General features: G+C 49.5%; 1 protein-coding gene across 10 annotated transcripts in view; it reads left to right on the plus strand.

Moving 5' to 3' along the window:
• The first annotated feature begins 1,750 nt into the window (after positions 1-1,750).
• The window catches only part of NFASC (neurofascin), a 189,161-nt gene continuing 164,506 nt past the window's right edge, over positions 1,751-26,405 (plus strand). For 9 of the 10 annotated variants that reach the window (XM_033410440.2, XM_049707375.1, XM_049707361.1 and 6 more), the window contains exon 1: positions 1,751-1,900. The gene's annotated coding sequence lies outside the window, so the exon portion shown is untranslated. The remainder of the gene's footprint in view (positions 1,901-26,405) is intronic. The other variant, XM_049707369.1, reaches the window with a different exon arrangement.

Here is a 26,405-nt window from a genome sequence, read left to right on the forward strand (position 1 = left end):
AAACATGAGGGAAACATATTTTATAAGAAATCTTATAGAATGACTTGGCTCTAATTCAACTACGTGCTTGTACAGATTTAATAATATTTTTCAAAAGAAATAAAAGGAAAATAAGTAAATGGCCCACTTTCATCCATATCTGATGTGATGGAGGTAGGATCTGAATCCCGGGAGGCTGTCTCTAAGCTGGTCTCACCACCACCATGCAATGCCACCTAAAAAGGGGTATTTTGTCAGCTATTTGGATGATTCACTATCACCGGCAGTCATTCATTCCTTCAGCAAGTACTTATTGAGCACCTACTATGTTCTATCTAGGGCTGGGGACAGCATGGGGAACAAGATGCATTCCTGCTCTCCCAGAGCTCACAGGCTGAAGGGGGGACAGGGAGACAGGTGGTGCCGGAGCAGGGGCTGTGTGAGCACAGAGAAGGGGGCTGAATGTGGTTTTGAATGGGACCTCAGAGGGGCGCTGCCGAGGGAACTGTGGTTTGGGATGAGGGATAGACAAAGCTTCTTCCAAGTGCTCTTTCTAGCCTAAGATTCTGTGATGACCCAATCCAGATCTTTCCACAATTTCAGGTGAGAACGAGCTCGGGTCTCTGCCTGCGCAATCGTCAGCCAGGGCCTCACAGTCTCCATTTCTGAGCCAGAAGGGACCTGAAGGATTATCCAATCAACTTTTCATTGTTCAGTTGAGAAAACTGAGGCCCACAAAGAAGTGTCTTAACCACGGCAGAGAGTCAGGAGGAGCCCTTGGATCTCTGGCCTCCCAGTCCCGGGTTTCTTCCCTCTTAACTCAAGTCCGGGCAGGCCTGAGCCCCCTTAAGGCAGATGAAATTTCCCATTTTTAAAAGAAGACCACTCCACCCCCAGCAGGTGTCACATTTCTCACGTCCCCAATTCGGGATCCACCAACTCTTCAATCAACAAGCGTTCCTGGGGCTTTCCTGGTGGTGCAGTGGTTAAGAATCCACCTGCCAGTGCAGGGGACACGGGTTCGCTCCCTGGTCTGGGAAGATCCCATATGCCGCGGAGCAACTAAGCCCGTGCGCCACAACTACTGAGCCTGTGCTCTAAAGCCCACGAGCCACAACTACTAAGCCCACGCGCCACAACTACTGAAGCCCACACTCTCTAGAGCCCGTGCTCTGCAACAAGAGAAGCCACCGCAATAAGAAGCCCGCACACCTCAACGAAGAGTAGCCTCCACTCGCTGAAACTGGAGAAAGCCCGCGCGCAGCACCAAGACCCAACACAGCCTAAAATAATAAATAAAAATAAAATAAATTTATATAAAAAGAAAAAAGATCATCGGCTGTTAAAAACAAAAGAAAAACAAACGTTCCTGGAGAGTCTATCAGAAGCAAGTCTCCCTGGGAACACAAGCTGTTCGACAAGTTTCTGCCCCCAAGAAGTCAGTCTGATGGTGGAGGGGCATAAACGGGACAAACACGTGATACCCCTGGGTCTCCAGCGTATTTCCTCCTGTAGGTTTGGCTCGCAGTAGGCGCTCAGCGAACGGAAACGGGTGCTAATTAGTATCATTTTCAACGCCAGTCCGCAAAGAGGCCCGTGGGTCGGTGCGAAAAGGAGGCGCTTTTTCTCCCCGGTCCAGGCCCTGCAATCGCTCCCCAGCGCGCCTGGCGGGGCGGCGCGGGAACATCCTGCCCTGCTCCTCCAGCGTCCTGGTCCCCGCTCGGCGCGCGAAGGGAGGGGCGCGGGGGCGCGCACGCAGGGTGTCGGGGGCGCGCTGGCCGCCCGGGGACGCGCACGGGCTGGTCTCTGCCCTAATGCGGCGGCTGGCGGCGAGAGGCGCTGCAGGGGACTCTGGGGAAGTGGCGGCGCCGGCAGCGGACAGCACCGACTGCACCCAGGGCCGGAGCCCGAGCCCTTGCAGGTAGGCGAGCGCGAACAGCAGAGAGATGGGGGTGGGGGTAGAACGGGGGTCATGGAAACCCATCTAGCGACACCCCCTTGTTCCCGCCTTCCTCTGTCCGTCTCCATCCCCTGACCTGTCCCCATCCCCCTCCATCCACACCCCCGACCCTTCTCTCCACGCTGTTACCTGCCCTGAATCCATCGTATAGTCAATATCTGGACCCCACCCCATCCAGCTCCCAACCCCGTCCGCCCCAACACCTTTTCTATCTCACTGGCTGCTTCCCCTCCCCCTTCCTGCACCTCACTCTCTTCCCCTTTTCCTTCTGTCCCTGCCTCATCCCCGAGCTCTGCCCTTACCTGTTTACCTCCACACCCCACTTTGTGTGACCCCTGTCCCTTCTATTTTTCCTGCCCCGCACACCAGCCTCTCTCCTTGCCCTCCCTGCTCTGGTCCCCACCTCATACCCCCATCACTCTGTGTGCCTGTCTCTCCATCAGCTCCCTCACAGCTTCTGTCCTTCTCGGGTCCCCTCTGCATACCCTGTCCCAGCCCCTTCCCAACTGCCTCTTGGTTTCCTCCTCCACCATCTCAAGAACCCCATCTTCTCCCCCTTGGCTGTTAGCTGGGCTGCCACCCATCGCCTTCCCCACCTGCCCTTCCTGGTGCTTTTGTAGCCACATGGCTTTTACTGAGCCCCCCTCTCTGCCACTGGGCCCTCCTTCCCTGCTTGGGGAGGCCTAGGGCTCTGAAGGCCCTATGTACTCGCTGTTGCAGAATCCACTTCTAACCCCCTTCTGTATGTTTGATCCTATTCATGGCTTGGGGGCAAAGGATGCTGGGTGTTTGTAGGCCTCTCTTATGTTCCTCTTCAGCTACTCTCTTCCCCTAGTTGTTCAGATTTGTTTCCTAGATGCATGGGGGTGGGGCGGTGTTAAACATAGGGAAACTAGGACCCTTGGGGCAGGGGTCCAAGGAGATGGCCGAGCACCCTCTTCCTGGTCCTGATCTGAGCCCTGGGGATGCAAAGTCCTGGATGAGGAGCCCCACTGAAGGGTTGGGGAATTTTGGATTTTAGATGGGATTCTTCCTCAGCCTCCAAGTCAGCACTTTGGCATCGGGAGCTGTCATGAGTGTGGCCCATGGGCTGGGCTGAGTGGGCAGAGTGCTGAATCACCTAGTCTCTGGTCCCCATGGCAGCCCCTCTCTTGCCCTGAGCCGGGTTCTGTTCCTCATTCCTTCCTTGGCATTTGGCAGTGGTGTGTGTGTGTGTGTGTGTGTGTGTGTGTGTGTGTGTGTGTGTGTGTGTGTGTGTGTGTGTGTGTGTGTGTGTGTGTGTGTGTGTGTGTGTGTGTGTGTGTGTGTGTGTTGGGCAGAGATGCCTCCTTCCTCAGTCCAAAGGAGTGGATGACAATGTACCTTTTCTGCCTGTCTGTCTCCAGGCATGAGGGCCTGGTGTGTATTATCTACCCTTGGAACTGTGATGAGCCCTGCTGGGCCGCAGTCAAATCTCGGGCAAGGGCAGATCACGGGGCTTTGAGACCTGGTTGGGCCCGAGTTGAATTGTTTGTATGGAGCTGGAGACCAGCAGGTTCACAGCCCACTGAACTTGAAACGTACGTAGGAGAAGCCCAGGGAAAACGTGTGTGGAGACCCTGGGGATTGGTCATGCCAACTGTGGGAGCAGCGGGCAGGGAGAAGAAGGAAGGCAGAGACCTGTCTCCCCTGGTTTGGGGATGATTGGATCTGGTGGATTTGTATTGCAGGAAGAATTAAAGAAGATGGGGGTGGGGTCTGCTATGCATCTAATAATTCTACCTTTTGTCGTGACAGAGCGGGCACTTCTGAGGCAGTAATTTCTTCCTCTTGTGTTTGGATTCAGCTGAAGGTGTGTGTGTGTGCGCGTGCGTGTGCGCTTGCGTGCGCACGCGTGTTTAGAAAGAAAAAGAGAGAGAGAACGAGAATGAATAACATAGATGAGGAAAGAGACTCACTCACACTTAGGCCAGAAATTGTGTTTCCTGTGAAACAGGAAATGTGAAACAGGGCAGCCCGATTCCTGCCCTGGGGACCTCAGCTAAAATCCCAGGCCTTAAATTGGAGGTTAAGAGCAAATTGCTGACGGATCCTGTCCCTTCTCTGCAAGGCTCCCTCACTTTAGAAACATGAGTGGACTCCTTCAGCTCATGAACAGCAACTCTGAATGGGATTCAGGCAGTGCCCAGCAAGGGGTGGAGGGGCGGGTGTGCAGCTGGGGGACTGGCTGTCCTCTGCTTTGTCAACCTTCTGTGCCCCGCCCATCATGAGTGGGGGTGGGGCAGGAAGCTTCCCCTGGCATCAGCGTTCCCAGAGCTGCCAGCTTTTCCTGGCCCAGCGAGGAGGCATCACCTGGAGCCGTCTCTGAGAGCTGATTGGATTAAGGTCCTGACGTTGAAATGCTTGACTGCTTAAGTGGGGGATTCTGATAACAATGTACACATCTCCCAGTTTTGTGCAATGCACCTCATCCCTCATCCCTTGTTTGACATCACAGAGGCTTCAGCAGGGATGCATTGAGGCACACAGAAAGGGAAGCCAGCTCCCTGGAGAGCTGGAGCAAGACCTGACTAGCTCCCTGTGGGCTGATGCAAGCTGGGCTTATGGGGCCGGGCTGGATCTTTCAGGGGTACATTGAAGAGGTAGCTGGTATCTAGGGGTTGGGTTCTGGCTTTGGATATCCAAGGGGTGAGGCATAGAAGGTGGTCCTATTTCTGCAGTGACTGAGAGACAGGATTCCAAGGCTCCCATCACTCCATTGTTGCAATGTGTTCCCTTCCCCTGGTGCCACTCTCCTCCAAGACCATCTGAGACCTGGGGTGTGAGGAGCATCACTTAGTCTTTAGAAAAAGAATTTCTTAGGAAACTAGAAAGAGAGAGGCAGAGAAGTTCAGTCTTCAGTCTGTTTGGCCTGGGAGAAGAAGGGAGAAGGAAGTAAGAGGAATTCAAGGCTGGTTACATACTTATTCATTCAACAAATACGAATTAAACCCTAGAGTGTGCTGCTCTGCTAGGTGCTGGGATCATAGAGATGAAAAGAGTTCTCTCAGGGCTGCCAGTGTAATGAAAGAGACAAGTTATCAGACAAATAACGTAGATAAGCTTGAGTGAGGACATGGGGACAGGGATGGTGAACAGCAGCATCTTTCACTCCAGTGGCATCAGCCCCCCCTTTACCGATGCTGGTTGATGTTGTCAGAATGGTGGTTCAGGGCTGACATGGAAGTTGAATGTGAGGGAGAAGGTGAGGGAGAAGGTAAGATGCAAGATGTTACCAGATCCCCAGCTTGAGGGGGAAGAGGGGATGTTCTGTGTGCAGCTGAACCCTGCTGGCTACTGCTTCAGCCTGAAGGGGGAACTTGGGGACAAGATCGAGGCTACTCAACTCTGCCATTCCTGTTTCCTAAGCCCTTGTATTTTAGGGGCAAAGTGTGGTCAGAATATGCTTAGAATGTCAGAGTGAGTGAGAGGAAAGAGGCCCGGGGGCTGATGGAGAAATAGCAAATTCAGGTATGTGCTCAGAAACAAGGTGAGTAAAACTATTGTGAGCTCTGACATGGGTGGAAGGGTCTTGGAGTTCTGGGAGGTCAGAGTCAGGTGGGAGTCATCAAAGAGGTCCAGATAGGGGAGAGGAGGTTGATAGTGACAGGGAAATCCTTAAAAGTTACACTCGAGCACAGGTCACCAGGAACATCCATAGCTGAACTGGGAAAGAGCCTAAGGATAGAGACAGCCAGCCTCACCTGTCTGAGGAATCCATCCCCCACCCCTCCACCTACACATCTGATTTAGCTCATTTCATTAGTATGTCCTGAGCCTTTGAAAATGTCCTAGGAACTAAGCTAGATGTTGTGTGTGTAAGTCAAGTGAGAGACACAGAAATGAAAACAAATTAAAATGCGGTACAAGAAATGCTCTACCGGAGGTAAAGGGATTCCTGGCATTGTAAGAGCATGGCTGAGGGGGCCCAGTGGGCTGTAGGACCTGGGCTGATCGTACCACACTGTTTGGACCCCTGCTTTGGCTAGAGCAGCCTGATGTCAAACTTTTGAGCGTTTACTCCAAATGCTCGGCTAGGGCCCAGGCCTAGTTGCAAGGGCAGATGTTAGATGCGTATGGCCTGGTCCTTGGGGCTGCAGGGAAGGGCTCTGAGAGCTAATGGCTGTGCTGGGTGCTTGAGGAGGCACTTCCACAGCTTTGCTGACCTGGGATATTGGTCAGACTGTGCCAGCCAGCTTGAGATTTCTTGAACTACCCTCCTTTCCTTAGGTTTTGAGACAAGCTAGGAAGAATCAAAGTGGCATAATAGAATCGTCATCATTATAGAGTGCTTACTACGTGCCAGGCACCCTACTACATGCTTGGTATTCGTCATCTCATTTAACCTTCATAAGGGTTAACTCTACAAAAAAAGTAGTGTTAGGATCCCGGTTTTACACATAATGAAACAGACCCAGAGAGGTTGTGATTTAAGATTATAGAACAGTGAGTTGCAGAGCTAGAATTGAAAATATATTAGTTTGACACCAAAGCCCATGCTCCTCTCCTGTGAGCTCTCTGACCCTGGTAGGACTGGAATGTTTTATCCACTCGTACGAGCCCCTCTAGGAAAATCTGTTAGAAGGGCTCAGTTAGCATGCATTTTTCAGTACCTACTTTGTCCTTCTGAAGGATACAGAAATGTGGTTCCTGCTTTCAAATAGGGGAAATAAGATGGAAACATGTGAAGACCCTTGGAAATAATACAAGACATTGTATAATTAAGTCTTCAGACCCTGGACAGTAAAATTGCAAAGGAAGGAGTTATGCCTCAGTATGGTTTGAGGCAGGGAGGTGACGTGGCATCGCAGAAAGTGCTCAGCTTTTGACATCAGACGGACCTGCCTTCAAACCTTGGTTCTTTCAATTGCTGGCTGAGGAGCTCCAGTTTCCCAGTCTGTGAAATGAGAGTATTAATATGAACCTTGCAGAGCCATAATAAGGATTAAATGTGATGAGGCAGTGAAGGGCCCAGCACCCTCCCTGGCTGGCAGTAAACACTCGCCAATGCTAGCTGCTCTTCAGAGAGGGGTGGGAATGGAGCTGAGCCTTGAAAAATGGGTAGAATTTTAATAAGGAAGGGAAGATGAGAGTTTTCTAGATGAGGGAACCCACAGGGGTATAAGCAAATACTGGATGGGTTCAGGTTCTCTGGGAAAGAAGTGCCTTGCCTCACCCTGCCTGCTTCCCCCAGGTTCCTGCAGTACAGCCTTATAGAAAAGGACACCTTCATGAAAACCATGAGGGGGTTATGTTTTACTTCCAGCCCCATCATTAACAGAGCTTAACTGTGTTTCTCTTTCTGTAAAACTAGAAGACTGCTAAAAGCCTCTAGTCCCAGAAGCCTGTCTCTGGTGTTCATGTAATTGATTAATTTCTTGTCTTGCCTTTCCTCTCCCCAAAGCCATGAAAAAGTGGGGATGCCTGGGGCCTGGTGGGGTCATCCCCTCAGGCCATCATCATCCCTTCCTGACTACTGTAGCTCCCCTCCTCCAGGAAGCAGCTGCCTGAACATCTGCCTTCTCCTTGGGCTGCCCCTCTTCACTCTTCCCTTCCCAGACTGGGCCAGCCCCTCCTGAAAGGCCTCCCCGGCAGCCCCTCTCCCCGTCATTATGATGCTAATCGTGTTGTTAATTTTTCTGAGATGCAGAAAGAAAGCCCCAATCTGTTCTAATGAATTTAATTAGAGAGGGGCTTGGAGGGCTTTAGAACCTCTTACCAGGATCACAATAAACAGAGTTAACGAGATAAACAGCTTGGGATCAGCGGCTCAAGGGTAGGAAGGGAAGACTTCTGACTCAGTCCTAGAATGAGGAAGCCCCTGACACTGAAGTTGGAGGAAGGCTGTGTGAGCAGTTGTTCTCCAGGCGGTTTCCCTTTGGGGCTCGTTCTGCCTGCCCCACCCAGCCCCATGGACATAGTTGCATATCTAGTTTTGTCCTTAGGTCTCCGTCTGGAGAGGTCTTAGCATTTTCGTCATCATCACCAAACATTTATTGAACGTGGGTAAGGGGTACTGCACCATCTTCTGGAGCAAAATTGAGGCTCCTGAGACCTCATCTCCACCCTAAAGGAGATAAGAGATATATATTCAAAAATAAGGAACATTTGCTAATTCCAGACAGTAAATGCTAGAAGGATGACAGGAGGTTATATTGGGCTTAGATGATCTGTAAAAGCCTCTTGCATGGGTCTTGAGACCTCAAGACTTGAAGACTTAATGGTCAGAGCTGCTGGAGGAGGAGCAGATTCAAAGGCACACGTGTGCAGGGGATGTTTGAGTCATGATGAATAAATGGCATGGCTTGGGTGGTGGGTGCGTGTAATTTCCTGGTGAGGGAACAGTATATTGAGACATAGTCGTAGAGGATCCTGAGTAATGGAGCCTTTACTTTTCTAGCCTGGTCATACTGGGGTCTCACTGCTTTCCCTCTCCGAGCACTTAGAATGGTTGGCTCGGGGAAGGGCTTAGGACAGGATGATTCTGGCCCTTCATGCTGAACTCACTCTCCTGGATCCAGTTTAGGCCAACTGGGGTGGGTTGACCAGATGCTAAATTTTGTTCTCAGATCTTACGACTTTCTGGGATGAGAGTGAATGGCTGGCAGAGCAATTCCAAGGACTTTTCCCAGTGATGAGAGTTCCTTCTTTACCAATGCTGGCCAATTTGCTTTGGCACTTTTTTGCAAGTACTCAGTGGAATCTTCCAGTTCCAGGGTCAGTGAGTTTCGTAACTCTTCCCTTTATATTATTTTCCACTTTTATTTATTTATTTATTTATTTTTTGACCTTGCTCAGCAGCCTGCGGGATCCTAGTTCCCAGACCAGGGATTGAACCGGCCCCCTCAGCAGTGAAAGCTCGGAGTCCCAACCACTGGACCGCCAGGGAACTCCCTCATCTCTTTATATTATTGAGTTCTTTGAATGTGTGTGTGTACGTGTATATGTGTGTTCGTGTGTACACGCTGCTTATGTTATTGAAATTATTCCGACTAGATTCTCATTCTCGTGTGATCTTTATTTGCATTACAAAAGTTATTAAACATTTCTGGGCCTTAATTTCTCCATGTGCAAGAGCGAAAGAGTCATCCCTGTATCCTATTGTATGTAGATCCATAAACTGAATGCTTTGAGAATAGGATTTTAAACATGAGGAGGTACTATAACTATCGTTTTGACAAGAAGTAAAATATTGAGCTGAAATTTTAAGTCAGTTCTCTCTCCCCCGTGGAACCTCTTGACTTGTAAGACTAGTCAGAGTTTTATTTGGGGGCACCAACAAAGAGTATGCTTTTTGTTATTTTCCATAGTCTGTCTGGGCTTATGCATAATTAGTAATGGAGTCAGTACACTGCTGTCAGGTGTTGGTTGAACTATCCATGCATGTTTGTGTGAGAGACATTGTTACAATGCCAAGGTTATAATACCTGTTGTGCGGTATTTTTCCACTTGTTGGAGGTGACATGTTCTTTATGAAGGAAAATGCCTCTGAGGCCACAGGCAATTTTCCTGTGCTGACGTAGGCAAGGACAGAAACTAGATCTCTTTCTGATCGTCATCACACACTGAGTGGAAATGAAGCCTTTGTGACTCATGTTGGGAGCTAAACCAGGGTTCTCTGGCTGATCCCAGCTCTGAGCTGTGCCTTGGTTTGTTTTTACACAATGCTCTTTAGTCTTTGAAGCCTTTATTATGAGCAGAGCACACTTCTGGGTGGCAACTTGTTTTGAGAGAATCTTCAACTTATCGAATGTTAGAGATGGTTTAATCTAAGATCGTTATTTTACTGATCAAAGTGGCTAGTTTCTGGCAAAGTCAGTTCTTCCACACACCAGGCCACTTTAAACACTATATATGAACCTAGTAATGGTACAAGAGGGTATGTAATCAAGTTCCTTAAAGCATGATCTAAACTAGAAATGCTTTGAGGTGTCAGAGAAGAGAGGATATCAAAGTAGACTAAAGTCCTTTGGGAAGGTTTTGAAGTGAAACAGGAGCTGGTCTGGGTCCCTAGGGATGGGTAGGATTTGAATAGATAAAGGTAAGGGAATGGCATTTCTGGTGGGCTAAGGGAGCATAATTAGAGGTTTAGAGGAGGGAACTTATACTCAGGCATTGAATTGGCCAGGCTGGAGCAGTGGAAGCTGCAGCTGGAGGGACCAGCTGGGGCCAGACTCCAGAGAATCTTGAATCTGACTAAGGAGTTGGACTTTGTCTTGGTGAGGAGCATTTAAGCTTCTTAGCTGAGCTTGCTCTTGCTCTAAAGACAAGATTGTGGTGTTAGGAGAAGTGAATGGGAAATTCCGTCACAGGCAGTGGTGTCTGGGGATAGTTGCTTCTGAAGGGGGTTTGGAGAAAAGGGGAGTACTGGAACTTTTAAACACTTGTCGGCTGGTCGGGAGCTTGTCGCTGTCCAGGGTGCTGAGCTGCCATCTGCAACATTTTTCTCCCTGATGATGCCAGGTTAAAAGGTAAAGCCAGGGGCTTCCCTGGTGGCGCAGTGGTTGAGGGTCCGCCTGCTGATTCAGGGGGCACGGGTTCGTGCCCCGGTCCGGGAGGATCCCACGTGCCGTGGAGCGGCTGGGCCCGTGAGCCGTGGCCGCTGGGCCTGCGCGTCCGGAGCCTGTGCTCCGCAGTGGGAGAGGCCGCAGCGGTGAGAGGCCCACGTACCGCAAAAAAAAAAAAAAAAAAAAAAAAAAAGGTAAGGCCAGGAAATGCATGGAACCGCCCAAAAGGGATCTGGAAAACTGTCCTGGCTAGGACTAGGTAGCATGTGGGCTTTCTGGCAGCAAATTGGTCTGTCTGCATCATCTGACTTACAATCCTACAATCCTTGTGATGAAAGCAGAAGTTTGGGTTGGGGGAAACTAGTAATGGCCCTTTTAAGAAGGAGTGACCATGTGTGTGCACATACGCATGTTAAAATGACCCAATTTGTAGCCCTATAAATTTTGCCTTAGAGTCTTTGTATTTACATGCGACTCTCAGCACATTGCTTCTTTCATTGTGAAAGAAGCAATGTGCTGGAGAGAGCAACAAAAGTTCCCAGAAGGCCCTACTCATTGCTTCAAATGAAACATCTAAATGTTCAACGTTAGTGCTGTCCAATAGAGCTTTCTGTGCTGATGGAAGTGTTCTGTATCTGCACTGTCCAACATGGTAGCCACTAGCCACATGTGGCTATTGAGCCTTGAAATGTGGCTAATGTGACTGAGAATTGAATTTTTAATTTGATTTAAATAGCCATGTGTGGCTCCTATATTCAACTGCACAGCTCTAATGTCAGAATCCTTGCAATTTGCACTTACCCTTGCATATTTGTCCCTCCTACCTAAACCTCTTTGACTTAGAGTAAAAATGGACTGTTGAATGGGGATGAGTTTGGACTGTTGAATGGGGATGAGTTTGGCACATTGCTGGAGAAAACCCCAAGCTGAATCTGAACTGAGAGTCCGCGCCTGGCTGTGAGTTTTGCACTTTTTTATTGTCACGGTGGGGACAACCATGCATGACGCACTGCGGTTTTCCTTTCAAGGGCAAGGAGAAGGCTTCTTGGATTCTGGCTCTGGTCCCAGGGACCTGACCCGAGACTTTTTGGAGCCTTGAATGGGCAAGCAACGCAGTGTGTATGGCCCTGGACACTTGGCTTTGTGGTGAGGTGGGGTACAGATTTTGTGCTGTTACATCAGATGTTTGTGGGCATCCAGCAGAGAGAAGTTCCTGGTCTTGATCCGTCTCCTTTTCTGACTGTAGGCATCATTTCATCTTGTCTACCTGGTATGGGGGATGTGGCCCAGGATGGGGATGTGGGTCAGTGGTAGAGATACCAGAGGGGGAAAATGCTTTAAAATGCCAATTAATAGGCAAGTAATAATAACCTGTCAAAAGACTGGAGCAGAAAATTTCCATTGCATAGGCACGTGCCAGTGCACATATCCTAAACACGTTTGACTTCTTTGGGTCTCGGGTCTTAGGCTTTCTATGTATAAGTCTGGTTTCCTAAACCAGAGTGTGTGCTTTTTGAAGCCATGCCTTACAGTTTTCTTCCATAGACTCTCAGTGTTCTGATAATCTTAATAAATGCCTGCTTGTTGAATAGTTCTTTGTTAGCCTGGAGCTATCAGTTTGACTCCTAGAAAATGTGTGCGCATGAATACAAATAATATTTATGAAGCCCCTGCTGGGCATAAGTCTCTGTACTTGGTACTGTGGGCAGTGACAAAGGAGGAGCCAGGGATGGTTGATCTCAGTCTAATGGGAGAGCAAAGGCAGGCATGTGTGAAAAATTATACACACACACAACTGATAGACAGAAACAAAGACTGAAGTGGTGGGAGGGATACAGAGCTGGGGGAGGGGTGCAGGATGCTGGAAGGGTCATTTTATGTATGTGTCTCTGTCTGGCCTTCTCTTGAGGATTCCCTCCTTCATGAGGCTTAGCTGGTACCAGCCACCCCCATGCCTGCAGTGACAGTGCTGCCTTTATGGTGGATCAGGCAGCTCACTGTCTCGCTGGGGCTGTGCTGAGGCGCTGCTGTCCTGAGCTTGCCTCTTCTGTGGTGAAGACACTCGGAGAGGGGGGAGGGGGAGTGGGGGCAAAGACTGTGTGGAAGGGGAAGAAACTCCTTTTTTTTTCTTGTCGCTGAAATGGTAACAGGGTCCTGCTCTCAGATTCCCTCCTGGCCACAGAGGGGCTTGTTGGGACTCCAGCAGCTCTGGTACATGGAGCCCCGTGATGCAGGCTCAGGTGAGGCTCTGGAGGCGACGAGAGAAGCAGAGCTTAGTGACGTGGCTCCCCGAAGTCACCTGAGCCCCTTGCTCTACTCTCGAGGGGTGTGCCCTGCCTGGTGGGGAGCAGGTGGGCTGCATCTCCCAGCTGGGGCTGGGGAGGGACTTCTCTGGTTGACTCACAGGGAGGAGCCTGCCCTTTTCCATCCTCCACGAGCACATGAGTCACCTGGGATCTTGTTAAAGTGCAGAGGCAGAATCAGTAGGTTTGGATTGGGCCTGCGAGTCTGCATTTCTAACACGCTCCCACGTAATGCCAGTACTGCCAGTCAGCAAAGCACACTCTGATTGGCAAGGCCCTAGACGTGTGTTCTCAGCCTGGCAACGGATTAGCCTCACCTGGGGAGATTTTAAATGTGCTGCTGCTGGGACCCTCTCTATGCCAAATAATTCACAATCTCTAAGAGCTGGGTCTCGGCACAGGAATGTTTAAAGGTCCTCCTGGTGGTTCTTATATACAGCCCAGGCTGAGAACCACTGGCTCTCTGGATGGTTTTTCTTCTCCCTCTGATCTGCTTTTCACCTGGCTATTCCTTCCTTACCCCAGGAGATGAGAAGTGCCTCGAAGGCGCACAATGCCTTACCTCACCAGCCCTGCCCCACAGCTGTCCTCAGTCAGCATGAAGGTGGTCAGTGGCTCGCGCTATCACTCTGGCCACTGCTCCCACGGATGTACCACCAGCCATGAGGCATCAAAGAATGTGGCTGGCTTAGAGCAGACCCGTGCTAGAACCAAAGTGAGTATCCAGTCCCTGGATCCATGCCCAGAACATAGGAAACTTTCAGGAAGTATATATTGAATGGATGATTATTCCATTGTGGGGTAGCAGAAAGGGCACTGGATTAGGGATCTGAAAACCAGATGGATTAGGGATCTGAAAGGACTAGAGCAAGTTATCTAAGCTCCTTTAGCTTTAATTTTCTCAATTGTAAAATGGGGACAATAATGCCTACCTGATAAGACTATTTAAATAAGAATAATATAGGAGAAAGGGCTCTATAAATGCTCGTGTTGTACAGATAAGCAATTGTGTAAGAATTCATTTTAAAAGTGGCCAGCTGAGCTATAGGTATTGGTCTTCCAACCCTTGTTCTACAGACGCTCCCAGGTCCCACCATGTGTGCCTCTGTCCACAGGACAGCCAGGGACTAAGGGACGAGCTGTTGACTGGACACCTGCCCTGTGTCAGGGCCTATGCTAGATGCTTGGCTTTTGTCATCTCGTTGATTCATCACAACCTTGGACTGGATGTTTATACCCATCACATGGAATAATGGGGGCTCAGAATGGGCCCAAAGTAGGAGAGCTCTAAGTGGCAGAGCTGGGATTGGATCTGATTCCAAAGTCTCCTAATCCTGGCTTATTACCCAATGGGCAACTCTGAATTCCAACATGGGGCTGATGGTCCCTTGTTTGAGAATTTTCTGTGTCTGGGAGTCACTTGTATTGAAGAGTGAGGTAAGAGTCTGAAACTTAAGTCTTAAGTTTCTTACTTAAGTAAGAAACTCCAGTCTTCTGTTAGGGAACGTTAGGGTCCAATGGCACCGAAGTCTTCTGAGTCTTGGCCCACAAGGCACTGTAGAACCACTGCTCTGAGTCTTCATCAGGCCCCAAGGAGGAGGCTGTGACACTTTCCGCACAGAAGAATCACCATCTGTCCCACAGTCCCCTCTCTGCTTGACAGAGCCACTGGACCCAGCTCTCGTCTGTTTTGCCTACTGAGGTTTACCTTTCATTCTGGTGCTAAAAGAAAATGGGAACATAAAAGGGGACAATCCCAGGAGCCTCCCTCCATCCACACATATAACATCGACAGAATATTTTCATCATCTGGTGCTCGTGTTCCTATCCAGCGGTGTGTGTGGGGGGGGTCTTCTCCAATAGATTTAGCACTGAGAGGAGATCCCAGTGTCTGTTGTTCTGCCCACCTCTCTAGCTTCAGCAGTGCTGCCATTATGACAAGGACACGTCCTGGCAGAAGTCATCCTGGCTAAGCTATTCAGTAAAAGAGCGGGGAGGGCTGAGTTGCATGGTCGGACCAGTTATGGAGGGATCCACCTAGTCCAGGTGCTTATCTGTCTTTACCTGGAAGAGTTCTTTAACTCAAGATCTTATCACATATTAGCTGAGACTAACAGAATCCACACTGGGAGAAATATATATATATATTTCACTGGGACAGGAAACTCAAGCATGACGACACAGGCACTGCACATATCCCATGTTGGGCCTTTGGATATAAATTTCTGCTCCTCACTGAGAAATGACTAACTCTCTGTTCATGTATCTGGTCTACATTCGTCCTCTTGCTGTGTTCCAATTTGGCTGATTTTTTTTCTTACGCATTCCATGAAATTCTGTGCGGAGATACTGCTTTCCTGTATCAAAGCCAGTGGTATTACAGCCTCCAGACTTCTCTTAAGCTTTGTTTATGAACTGTTCAGTGTTTCCTTTTAAGTGCAGAGTGTTTATCCATTGTGTGGCTTCAATCTTTTCTCTGCTAAATCTCCATTTTATATTTTGGGTTTCCTTTCTTTTTCTCTCTGAGTGTCCCTAGGGTTTTCTGTTTCTGAGAACTCTGAAACAGAGTTTCAGAGTTTCTGGTTGTGCAGGTCAGTGTGCTGCCGCTCTGATAAGAATAAGGACTTCCAGTTAGGCCTGGGCTAAAAAATGAATCCCCTATCACCTGGAAGCTTGGCCACCCACGACCTATCTGTGTGACACCGTTAAATACCCTATCTGACTGTAGAGGTCTGGGGTCTTAGTGCTTAATCTTTTCACTCCCACGGGCGGTGGCTGTTCCAGCACAACCTGTCCTGGATAGTTTAGGAATCAGCGTGAGCCTACTGGGCTTCTGGGACTTGGGTGGGTTTGGCTGGTGGGCCCCAGGTCTCTGGCTCTTTTCCTTCTTCATCTGGCTCCCTTCACAGCAGCGGGGGCCTTCATGATGCATAGACATTGGGGAATGTGGAATGTGCAGGTTAGGGGAAAGTCAAGCTAAAAGGAAATGTAGTAAAAGACTATGATGCTGTGTTGCTGGATCCTTCTGGAAGGTTCTGGAAGGCTGGTGCGGGAGTAGGGTCAGGACCCCATTCTGAGTCAGACTGGGAAAGCCCTCTCTGAACACATTCCATGGTTCCTCTGCATTTTTTTTTTTTTGTGGTATGCAGGCCTCTCACTATTGTGGCCTCTCCCGTTGCGGAGCACAGGCTCCGGATGCGCAGGCTCAGCGGCCATGGCTCACGGGCCCAGCCTCTCCGCAGCACATGGGATCTTCCCGGACCGGGGCACGAACCCGTGTCCCCTGCATCGGCAGGCGGACTCTCAACCACTGCGCCACCAGGGAAGCCCCCTCTGCATTCTTAAACCTTGAAAAATAAAGAGAAAGCTTTTGGATGGCACCCTAAAAAGTTACAGTGGGGGCTTCTGAGAGCAAGAATGCTTTTTTTCTCAACAGGCTGGTGACATCATCTGGGGTCTACCCAGATGCTGGTATGTTGGGGACAGACCAAAACAGGCCAAGTTCTACTCAGTGGTGGCTAAAGATATTCTGCTGGCTTGGACTCTTTTTGCTCCAGATCATTTATCTGCTTTCTCCTCTTTCTGCCCTCCCAGGTTTGTTTTTCTCAGCTCCCAGTGTGGAATGCTCAAGGGCATGCGTCCGGTCTTGCAAGTAGAAGATAGTGCAAGAGTAAGGCCCTGGAATCAGGCTGCCTGGATTCCAGTCTGTCTCTCTATTCACTAGTTGTGTGATCTTTGGCGAATGACTTAAATCTTCTCTAAGTTTCATCTGTAAACCGGGGAGTTAAATAGTGCTTACCCTGCATGGATTTGTGAAGATTAAATTAGATAATGCACATGAACCCCTTTGCATAATGCCTGGGGTTAAATAAGAAGTAGCCGATGAAGGTGAGCTGCTGTTGTTACTTCCCCGCCTTCCCTTCCTTATAGTAGCTTCATGCCCAGCCTTATTCAAGTACACCTAACAACTTTGGGGAGCAATCAGAAAATATTTTTGAGCCTAAAATAGTTGCTCATTTGTGTGCTAGGTACTATGAGAATTACAGTGGAGAAGGAAAGGCAATCTTTGCCCTCAAAAACCTTGTACTCGGGCTTCCCTGGTGGTGCAGTGGTTGAGAGTCCGCCTGCCGATGCAGGGGACACGGGTTCGTGCCCCGGTCCGGGAAGATCCCACATGCTGCGGAGCGGCTGCGCCCGTGAGCCATGGCTGCTGAGCCTGCGCGTCCGGAGCCTGTTGCTCCGCAACGGGAGAGGCCACAGCAGTGAGAAGCCCGCGTACCGCACAAAAAAAGAAAAAAAAAAAAAAGGGCTTCCCTGGTGGCGCAGTGGTTGAGAGTCCGCCTGCCGATGCAGAAGATGTGGGTTCGTGCCCCGGTCTGGGAGGAACCCACGTGCCGCGCAGCGGCTGGGCCCGTGAGCCATGGCCGCTGAGCCTGCGCGTCCGGAGCCTGTGCTCCGCAACGAAAGAGGCCACAACAGTGAGGGGCCCCCGTACCGCAAAAAAAAACCCCAAAAAACCTTGCACTCTAGTTGAGCAAGCGTACCAGGCATCCATGCATGGTCAAGATGACTAATTACACAAAGTAATAAAGAATAAATGCAAATGTATGGTTTGGACCACATAGTTCTTGGAGTTTAAGAGAGAGTTCATTTTAATCTATGGTAGTTTGGAAGACTCAAGGAGGAGATTTAGAGTGGAGCTTTACTCTTTCTGTGCTCCTAACAATCTCATTAGGGAGTGTCTTCAAAGGGGACGAGGTAGAAATTCAGAAGAAATGGACAATCCAGTTATCCTCAAGCCCTAATTTTCTAATTTCATGCTGGCCACACCTGTAACGAAAAAGGATGGTGGGGAGAAAGGCGTGACTTTCCTGAGGTACAGACACAGTGAGGAAATCAACACAAGGTTAATCAATGAAACGGAGGTAGAAGTGAGACCACATATCAGTCCAGAGTATGAGAGTTCATTTCTTATAATAAGCCATTTCAGTTCCCTCGTTTTGCTCCCTGTAATCTACTTGTAACCTTATCATACCCTTGCCACACCAAGTTAATACCCTGAGCTAATGTATCATTTCCACTGTAGAGGTGGGGAAACCAAAGCATAGAGAGTTGGGTGACCGGTTCAGGAAGCAGCATGAGTCAGAGCAGAGCCAAGCCAAATTACCTACCTGTGGATTCCCAGTCTAGCTCTCTCCTGAGCTTCTCCTGGGACACAGGTCTCAGCTGGTGTCTAGCATAAGGCAAGCCCTGGATCCCTAGGGGGATGGAGAGCAGTTCAAGCCGCTCTGGCCCAGAACACCATGTGACCATCACTGCACCCTCCCAGCTCTGGCAGCGTTTCAAGTCCTGGTCTCAACAGCCACGGGACTTGGTGGCCAGGCCTGGGAAGAGCCCATTGTCTTCTTGCATGACCACTGGCTATGTGGCTGCTGGCTGGCTTGCTTGTTCAGTTTTCATTTGTTTTGTGTAGGCTGCTCTGAGCCCTATATTCAGCTGCAGCTGGGCAGCTGGCACCTGCTCAACCTTTGCCCCAGTCTATCCTAGAATTCTCCACGGTACTGATGGAAGACTGCTGGCTCTGTGTGTGTAGGGCTGGGGGGCAGCGGGGGAAGGAAGGTGTTAAGCTTCCCGAAAAGTAAATCTCTTTCTCTACTGGGCACTCATTCTGGGAGGAGATAACTCAAGGCTGATGTGTGACTGTATTTTGGGAGCCCCTGTGGTTTTCTTCTTTCAGATGTGTGTAAATTGACCTTGGTTATCAGCCTGACCACCAGTGGGAGGACAGGAAGTGTACTGTGGTCATGGGTTCTAGGCATTTAGTCGCTGTGACCTCCCCCATCCCTGGTTGTTGTCATAGCAGCAGCAGCAGTAGTAGTAATAATAGGAAGAGTGAGGTTAGAATAATGACAGCTGCCAGATACTCAGAGCTTATTAGGTGCTGTGGGCTTTTAATAGGTGTCTCACTCCACACTCACTTATGAAGTATTTTCAGTGGCCTTGCTTTACAGGCAAGGAAAGGGAAGCACAGGGAGCTTGATGGCTTTTTTCTGAGGTCGCTCGGCTAGTAAGCTGTGTGTTCGGGGCTTCAGTTCAGACCCTTCTGATTCCAGTCAGGTTCTATCCTACTGAGCTCTTAACCTTCGGTGTTCTCCTGAATGCTGAGAAGATCCTTCCCTGCCAGAAAGTCCACTGTAACCCTGACCACCACCCTGTTCCCTCCTGCTGGAGTAAAAGGCACAGGTCTGACCAGCTGATGGATTCCTCGGTTATGGGGAAGCCTTAGTATCTCATGGGTTTCTTAGACATCTGAGCTTGGGGAGTCCATCACTTTGCACAGGAGGAGGATGAAGCCCGAGGAAGGGACTCACTCAAAGCTGGCAGCAACCTAATAGCAAAGTGAGGAGTAGAACCCAGCCTCCCGGCTGGTAGCCCAAACTTGTCTCACCACCGTCTACTTGTAGAGCACCTTTGCTGCCCCACGCCTCTCCACCCACCTACCCCAGATGCCAGTGTGAGACAGTGGGGAAGGGGGAGGGCCAGGCCGAATTCTCTTTCCCACTGGGCTACTGACTTCCATAGGCAGGGGAGAGTCCCGACTAGCTCTTTCCTCCAAAGTCCACAAGCCTCTTTTCCTTTGTGTTGGTTACCCTCTGGTGCACTTGGGAAGCCGGGGGGGTTGTAGAGGACTTGACTCTTTCCTGCCACTCCGCACCCCCTTCTACCTTTTCTCTCCAGAAAATTCCACAAACCCAGTAGGTTATGAGAGACTCTTCCCTGGCCTGGTGACGGATGCGCTTCTATCTCCATTTGAAGACAGCCACTTTGTATTTTGCGTCTTTCCCCATGAGCAGGATGCATGGGGGGTAAGGAGTAGTGGTGGGAGTTGTCAGGTTCGTCTCTTTCTGAGGTAGAAGCTCACAGGATCCCTCCAGAGCCAGAGGAACTCGCTTGCATTAGTCTCAGCTATGTTGTGGATAAGATGAATACAGAGGTGGATGGCAGTCTGGGTCTTAGGGACTCATTTCTGGCTCTGCCTTTGTCTTCCCATTAACCCACTGGAAACAGTGATCATTTCCCCATTTCCCAGAGGGACACACTGAGACTCAGGGACCCAGAGCCCCAACCAGGGAAGTCTTGAGAATTCATCCTGTCCTTCTCATCCCTCCTGTCCAGGAACTGACGCTACCTCTTAGCAGGGATAGAAAGATTCAGTGGGTTGGATACAATCCCCTTTGTCATTATTTTTTTTAACAACTTGTATTAAAGTAAAGCATATATACAGTAAAGTACAGAAATCCACATTTTATGTTTCTTAAATGTTAGTTTTCTGGTTATAAAGGTAAAAGTTATAAAACTTGAAAAAAATTAACAAACAAAAACCCCAATCACTTGGAAATAAGAGCCATTAAGATTTGATGTGCATGTTTTCAGTTGATCTTATCCTGGTTTGAGAGTTATTGCTAGAAGTCGGCCACTGGGGACAGAGGACAAGGACAGGGGTCCTGGAGGGTCCTTTGCCCCTTCTCAGGATGTTTCATTCCTGGTCCCAACTACAGCCTAGATTCTGATCTTTATTTTTTTTATTTTTATTTTTTTTTATTATTAGCTTCTGATCTTCACCTGCAACTTAGAAACATTATCATCCCTGCCCCAACTGTTAGTAAATCAAATAATTAGCAGTAACACCGTGCAAGCCATTATTTGAATGACCCTGCATTGTTCAAAGTACAAAAGTCAGGTTTGACACATTGGGAAGAGAGTCCTAGAGCATTTGAGGCCAGGTGTGGCCCAGGGAGACCAGTTTTGGCCTGGGTAAATGCTGCATGTTTACACACATCTGGATTGGTGTCTGCCTCTAGCCTGCTTCTCAGGCCTCCCTTTGGGGCTTTATTGAACAAGGCTTGGAGGGCAGCAGCCACTGAGTAGGAGGATGTGGCCTCACTCTTGGGCCCGTCAACCCAACTCTTTGCGTCTGAGCCTCCCTGCAGAGATTGGCTTCCACTGGGGCATTAAGTCATTTTACGTGGCGTGTTCAGAAGAGTACTTGGTGCTGCGAGAGCTCTGCCAATGTTCCTGGATACCATCGTCATCCAGACCACTGTCTCGTTATCCAGGCTGGGACAGAAACTGTCAGAGCCGCAAGGGACCTTAAACACAGGCTACTCTGTGAGTCTCAGACTTCAGCCTGCATCAGAGCCCCCTGGACGGCTTCTTAGAACACAGGTTGCTGGGCCTCACCCCCACAGTTCCTGAGCCAGGCCTTCTGGGGTGGGGCCCAAGAATGTGCATTTCTGACAAGTTCTCAGGTGTTGCTGCTGCTGGTTCAGGGACCGCACTTGAAGAACCACTGATCCAACTCTTTCATTTTCGCAAGTGTGAGCCTGCTATAGTCTGAAAGCTTGTGTTCTCCCCAAATTTTATATGTTGAAAACCTAATGCTTAAGGTGATGGTATTAGGAGGTAGGGCCTTTGGGAGGTGATGAGGTCAGGAAGGTGCTGCCCTCATGAATGGGATCAGTGCCCTTATATAAGAGACCCCAGGGAGCTAGCTCATCCCTTCCACCGTGTGAGGACGCAGCAGGAAGGCAGCCGTCTGCATCCGGAAGAGGGTCCTCACCAGAACCTGACCGTGCTGGCACCCTGGTCTTAGACTCCCAGCCTCCAGAACTGTGAGAAGTAAATCTCTGTTGTTTGTAAGGCACCCAGTCTGTGGTATTGTTTTTGGAGCAGTCCGAAGGGGCTAAGCCAGCATGGTGGACCACACCACGTCCTGGTCCGTTTATCCTCTGGGAGGTGCCAGCAGCTGGGTTGTGAGGGGCTGCTTTCTTGATGGGATAGAAACTGTCCCAACTGTGTGGAAAGGGGACAGATACAGCATGACCCAGGGGTGAGAAGGAGAAGCAGGTATACAAATCCTGGCCCTGCTACAATTCCATTTATTCATCCAAGAAACAGTTATCACGTATATCCTGTGGGAAAAGAGCTGTGCCTGCTGCTGTGCGGCCTAACCAGGCAAACAGGCCCTTGACAGGGCCTCACCCTCAGATGGGCTTTGGAGCCATCCTGTCACTGCTGGCTGCACAGGGAGAGGAGAGAACTCAGAGTCAGGAGACTGGGTACTGAGCCTCACTCAGCCCCGACTCACCAGGAGACCTCAGCTAAATCCTTCTCGGTAGACCTCAGTTTCTTCATTAAAAAATTCAGTGCAGGGCTTCCCTGGTGGCGCAGTGGTTAAGAGTCCGCCTGCCGATGCAGGGGACACGGGTTCGTGCCCCGGTCCGGGAAGATCCCACATGCCGCGGAGCGGCTGGGCCCGTGAGCCATGGCCGCTGAGCCTGTGCGTCCGGAGCCTGTGCTCCGCAACGGGAGAGGCCACAACAGTGAGAGGCCCGCGTACCGGAAAAAAAAAAAAAAAAAAATTCAGTGCAGCAGTGGGTGAGGTGATGGTTGAACAAGACCTGTTCCCTAACCTGTAATTCTAAAACTCTGGGGGCTCTCAAGTGGTTAAAGTGTCATCTGACTTCATTTCTGTTATTTATTTAGTTAGTTAATTTTTGGCTGTGTTGGGTCTTCGTTGCTGCATATGGACTTTCTCTAGTTGCGGCGAGCGGGGGCTACTCTTCATCGCGGTGCGCGGGATTCTCATTGTTGTGGCTTCTCTTATTGTGGAGCATGGGCTCTAGGCGCGTGGGCTTCAGTAGTTGTGGCTCGCGGGCTCTAGAGTGCAAGCTCAGTAGTTGTGGCGCACGGGCTTAGTTGCTCTGCGGCATCTTCCCGGACCAGGGCTCGAACCCGTGTCCCCTGCATTGGCAGGCGGATTCTTAACCACTGCGCCTCCATGGAAGCCCCTTCATTTCTGTTTTTAATCAATTAATACTTTCATTCCATTTTTTCCTCCTTAATATGAGACAGATTGGGGCTCTCCTAGCGTGTGAGGTGTGAGGACTTCGAGGAGATTAGGTACTGTATTATCTTCTGAACACTGCTGACTGCAGGGTGCTTTTGCCCTCAGAGTTTTAATTTGCTTCTCTTCTTAGTCATCTATTATTGTGTTTATCCATAATGAACCATGAGTGGAGGCAGGAAACATGGACCGTCACGGAGCTAATGAGGAACACAGTAATAATGATTCTACAAATTTGCCTGAAGATGATGGTTACCAGATTGTACTCATTTGACCAGAATTTTTATATAGCACATCAAGATGTTTCTAATACTCAAAAAAAAGTGATAAATATACCTAAAGTGGATTTTCATTTACTGGGAATAAATACTTTTTACACCTATAACAGAGAAGTGCATGTAAATTAGTCTGAATACTTCTCTCTTGCAGAAACAAAATTTCAAACTTACAAAAAGCACCAAGGATAAGAATTTCCAGCTTCAGGATGTGAGAGCAGCTTTTGACTATTGTTGTATCTTAACATTTGATTCAATTACTATAGTGTAATTTGATCCCCAAGCCTGACATGATATAATATGCCACCTAAAAATGTGTTAACAAATCATGCTTCTTCTTGTATAGTTAACCTGAACTAAATTGGACAGTATGTGCGACTTGCTAAATTGGGAAGGGGGAGAGTCAAATTTATGCATGTAATAACCATTATTAAAGATTGTGTTAAAACTGCACTTTATAAAAATTTTAATAATAATCTGATCTAAAAGAGCATATTTTTAAACTTAAAGATATGCAAAAATAACCAAATTATGTTATCATTTCCTTGGCGTGATTACAAGATAGAAAGATGGGAAGTGTTAACAAGAACAACTTCTGAGGTTCCTTCTGCCTCTGACACACTAGGATTCTAGAATGGTGCAGGGTCTGAAAACTATGATGAAGAACAGGAGAATATGTTAGTTTGGGGGCGGTGGACACAGTGTGCCCCCTTTCCCCTAGATTGTTGTTGGAAATGGGATCAGACAAGGTCTTTGAGGGTCCAGATGTCAGAACTACAGAAAGCAACATTCTGTCCAACTTACCTAAGAACTTTCTAATCATTAGACTCATTGGATTATAGAGTTGGATGGGACGTTAGATACCATCTGACCCTATAAGAGCTTCCTCCAAATAAGAAGTGGAGTGAGAAGCCTTGCAAGGAGTGAGCTCTGTGTCTTAGGGAGTGTTTAAGCAGAGGCCAGTTGACCCCAGGCCTGGGATGGTGGCCTGCTCTGCTGGCCTCAATGGCTGGAGCCTGCTAGTGGGGCTCAGAAATGAGTGTGGCCAAATGGTCACTGCTCTCTCCCCTAAAAGTTGTCTTTGGCAGAGGTCAGTCCAGGGATGGATGAGTTTGGGGCCTGGTCCTGGGACTTCTGGGAGCACTGCTGTGGCACCATGGGGGCTCTCACCAAACTCTTAGGCATGCCTCGACTGGGTGAGCTGGCTGGCGTGTCTTCAATGGCATCAGAATTTTAGCTACATGTTTGAAAGAGATGCTAATGGCCTGGTCTGGAGGAAGGGCCCTTGGACTTGGAGTTGGGACACATCTGAGGCCTCACATAGCCTAAAGCATCTTCTGCACTGTCAGTAGACACTGTCTCCATGCCACTTCCTCCCAGCCTGGCTTGCCTCTTTTCTGACCACATTAACAGATGGGAAGCAATGTCACAGAAAGCCCAAACCCTAGATAATCTACAGTCCACATTTGGTTTATGAATGATCTACTGCATATCATTTTTACACAGATTATCTTTCCTAATTTTTCTTTTGCTGAGGCTGAAAACAAATGCTTTTATATACTTTGAGCCCCTATTAGAAGTGGGGTACCCACTGCATTCATTCAGGCTCAGAAGTAAGCTATCCTAGGCCTGGACATTTGCTGCAGATAATTGATTGCCTTTAGTTCCCCACAATCCCATTAGCTTATATTCTTATATGTTAATTCTCTTCAACTTTGGTCATTTCCTGTGTGTGTGTGTGTGTCTCCATATACCCCATTTAGACTTGACTGGCCTCTCCAAGCCCCAGCCTAGGGCCTTCTTTCTGTATCTTTCTATAGTCAGGGCTTGGTAACTGGCTCCCATATTATTTTGGGGTGCAGTTAAGATGAAGCCAATTGAAGCATAGGGTTTATAACCCTGAGCCAGTCCTTCATGTTCTTTTCCTATCTGAGGGAGGCATTTGCTGTGTGCGTGTGTGTCCTGAACACAGCTGTTCACACGGTGCATACCTCCTGGTATGGTGTCAAACCCATGCCAGCACCTCTAGATCTCACTGACATATGTTGAGAGACGTCTCTGATGCTCTTGACTTGTCCACTTGGAGAGTGAGAAGGGAATCCCCGTTGGTGAAGGTGTGAGTGAGTTTCTCAGTGGGGTTCTCAGGACACACCCTTTCCGCCTGCTACTCAACTGGATCTCTGCTGGCATAGGAAAGAGGGAAGGGGGAGGGGCTAGAGAGAGATGGGCCACCGGAGAGCTGATTGGCTTCTTTTCTGCTCTTCTTGAACGGGCTCCAAGCACGCTTCCTGACTGTCTCTCAAACCTAGACTTGACCATTAGCATAACCTTGCCGCTAGATTGTTCGCTGACTGCCCTTAGGCTGCCTCACTCCACCCTCCAGGACTTTCTGTCTAACCTATTCACAGACTCTCGGCAAGGGCCAAAATCCTTGCCACTTCTCTTTCCCTTGCTCGTTCTGATATCTGGGCCATGGGTCCATCCCACTGCGGGTGGGGGCTGCGTGTAGGTGGCCTCAACTACTTCCACTTTCCCCACCTGGGCCGCTTCATTTTGTGGCAGACACTTCACCCAGGAGGTGAGTGCCTGTCTTGGGGGAGGGGGCCAACTCAGCACCCGGGAGCTTGGCCTGAGACAGTAGAGCGCGGCTGCGTTGCCTCCCCCACCCTCCTGACCTGGGAAATCCTCTAAGCTGACCTAATTACCTGCAGTGAGAAACTGCATACTGATTCCCAGCAGACGTTGTAGCTTGAGGAGGGAGGGGGCCCTTGGACAGGTGGGTGTGTGCCAGCCTGGGATTAGCCCTTTTGTGGCTGCCTCCCTAGGACAAGTGTCTCCTTTCACTTTGCCATCCTTGTGGAGGTGAACCCCTTTGGAGTCCTTCCAGCCTGGTCAGCCCTCCCCCGGTCATCCATTCGTCTGGGGGATACAGGAACCCCAGTCCCAGCTTAGCACAGATCTGCCTTACCTGGGGGCATTTCTGCTCCTTTCTCTCGGTGGGGGTCATCAGGGGATGGTGTATTTAGCCAGAGTCCCAGTCTTTCCTCCTTCAGGGTCCCCTTCCACCCCTGTCCAGGCAGGAGCCGTTCGGTCCCCTGGTGAGTCCCTGGTGGGAAGCAGTTTTCCGCTGAACCCTCTCCAGGCCTCACTGTGCTGCCAGCTGTTCCTCCAGACCCACCACCTCCAGGGATGCTGGAACCCTGGGGGCTGCTGTGCCCGGCAGGTCCCTGTGCTCATCAAGTGGTTATGGAGCATGTGCTTTATGAAGAGTGTCTTCTGTTGTCTCATGCTTTGGAGTGTGCAGGGTTCTTTACCTGCAAGGCCACATTTGAGCTTCCTTACAGTGCTTGGAGAGCTCTGACTGGGAGCCTGGATGAGGACCCCTGAGATTCAGGCTCAGTCAATGAGGGAGGCATGGAGCCAGGATCAGCTCTCAGCCCACCTGACTCCAGCAAT

The sequence above is a fragment of the Orcinus orca genome, chromosome 1 (assembly GCF_937001465.1).
Source record: "Orcinus orca chromosome 1, mOrcOrc1.1, whole genome shotgun sequence".
Taxonomy (NCBI): Eukaryota; Metazoa; Chordata; class Mammalia; order Artiodactyla; family Delphinidae; genus Orcinus; species Orcinus orca.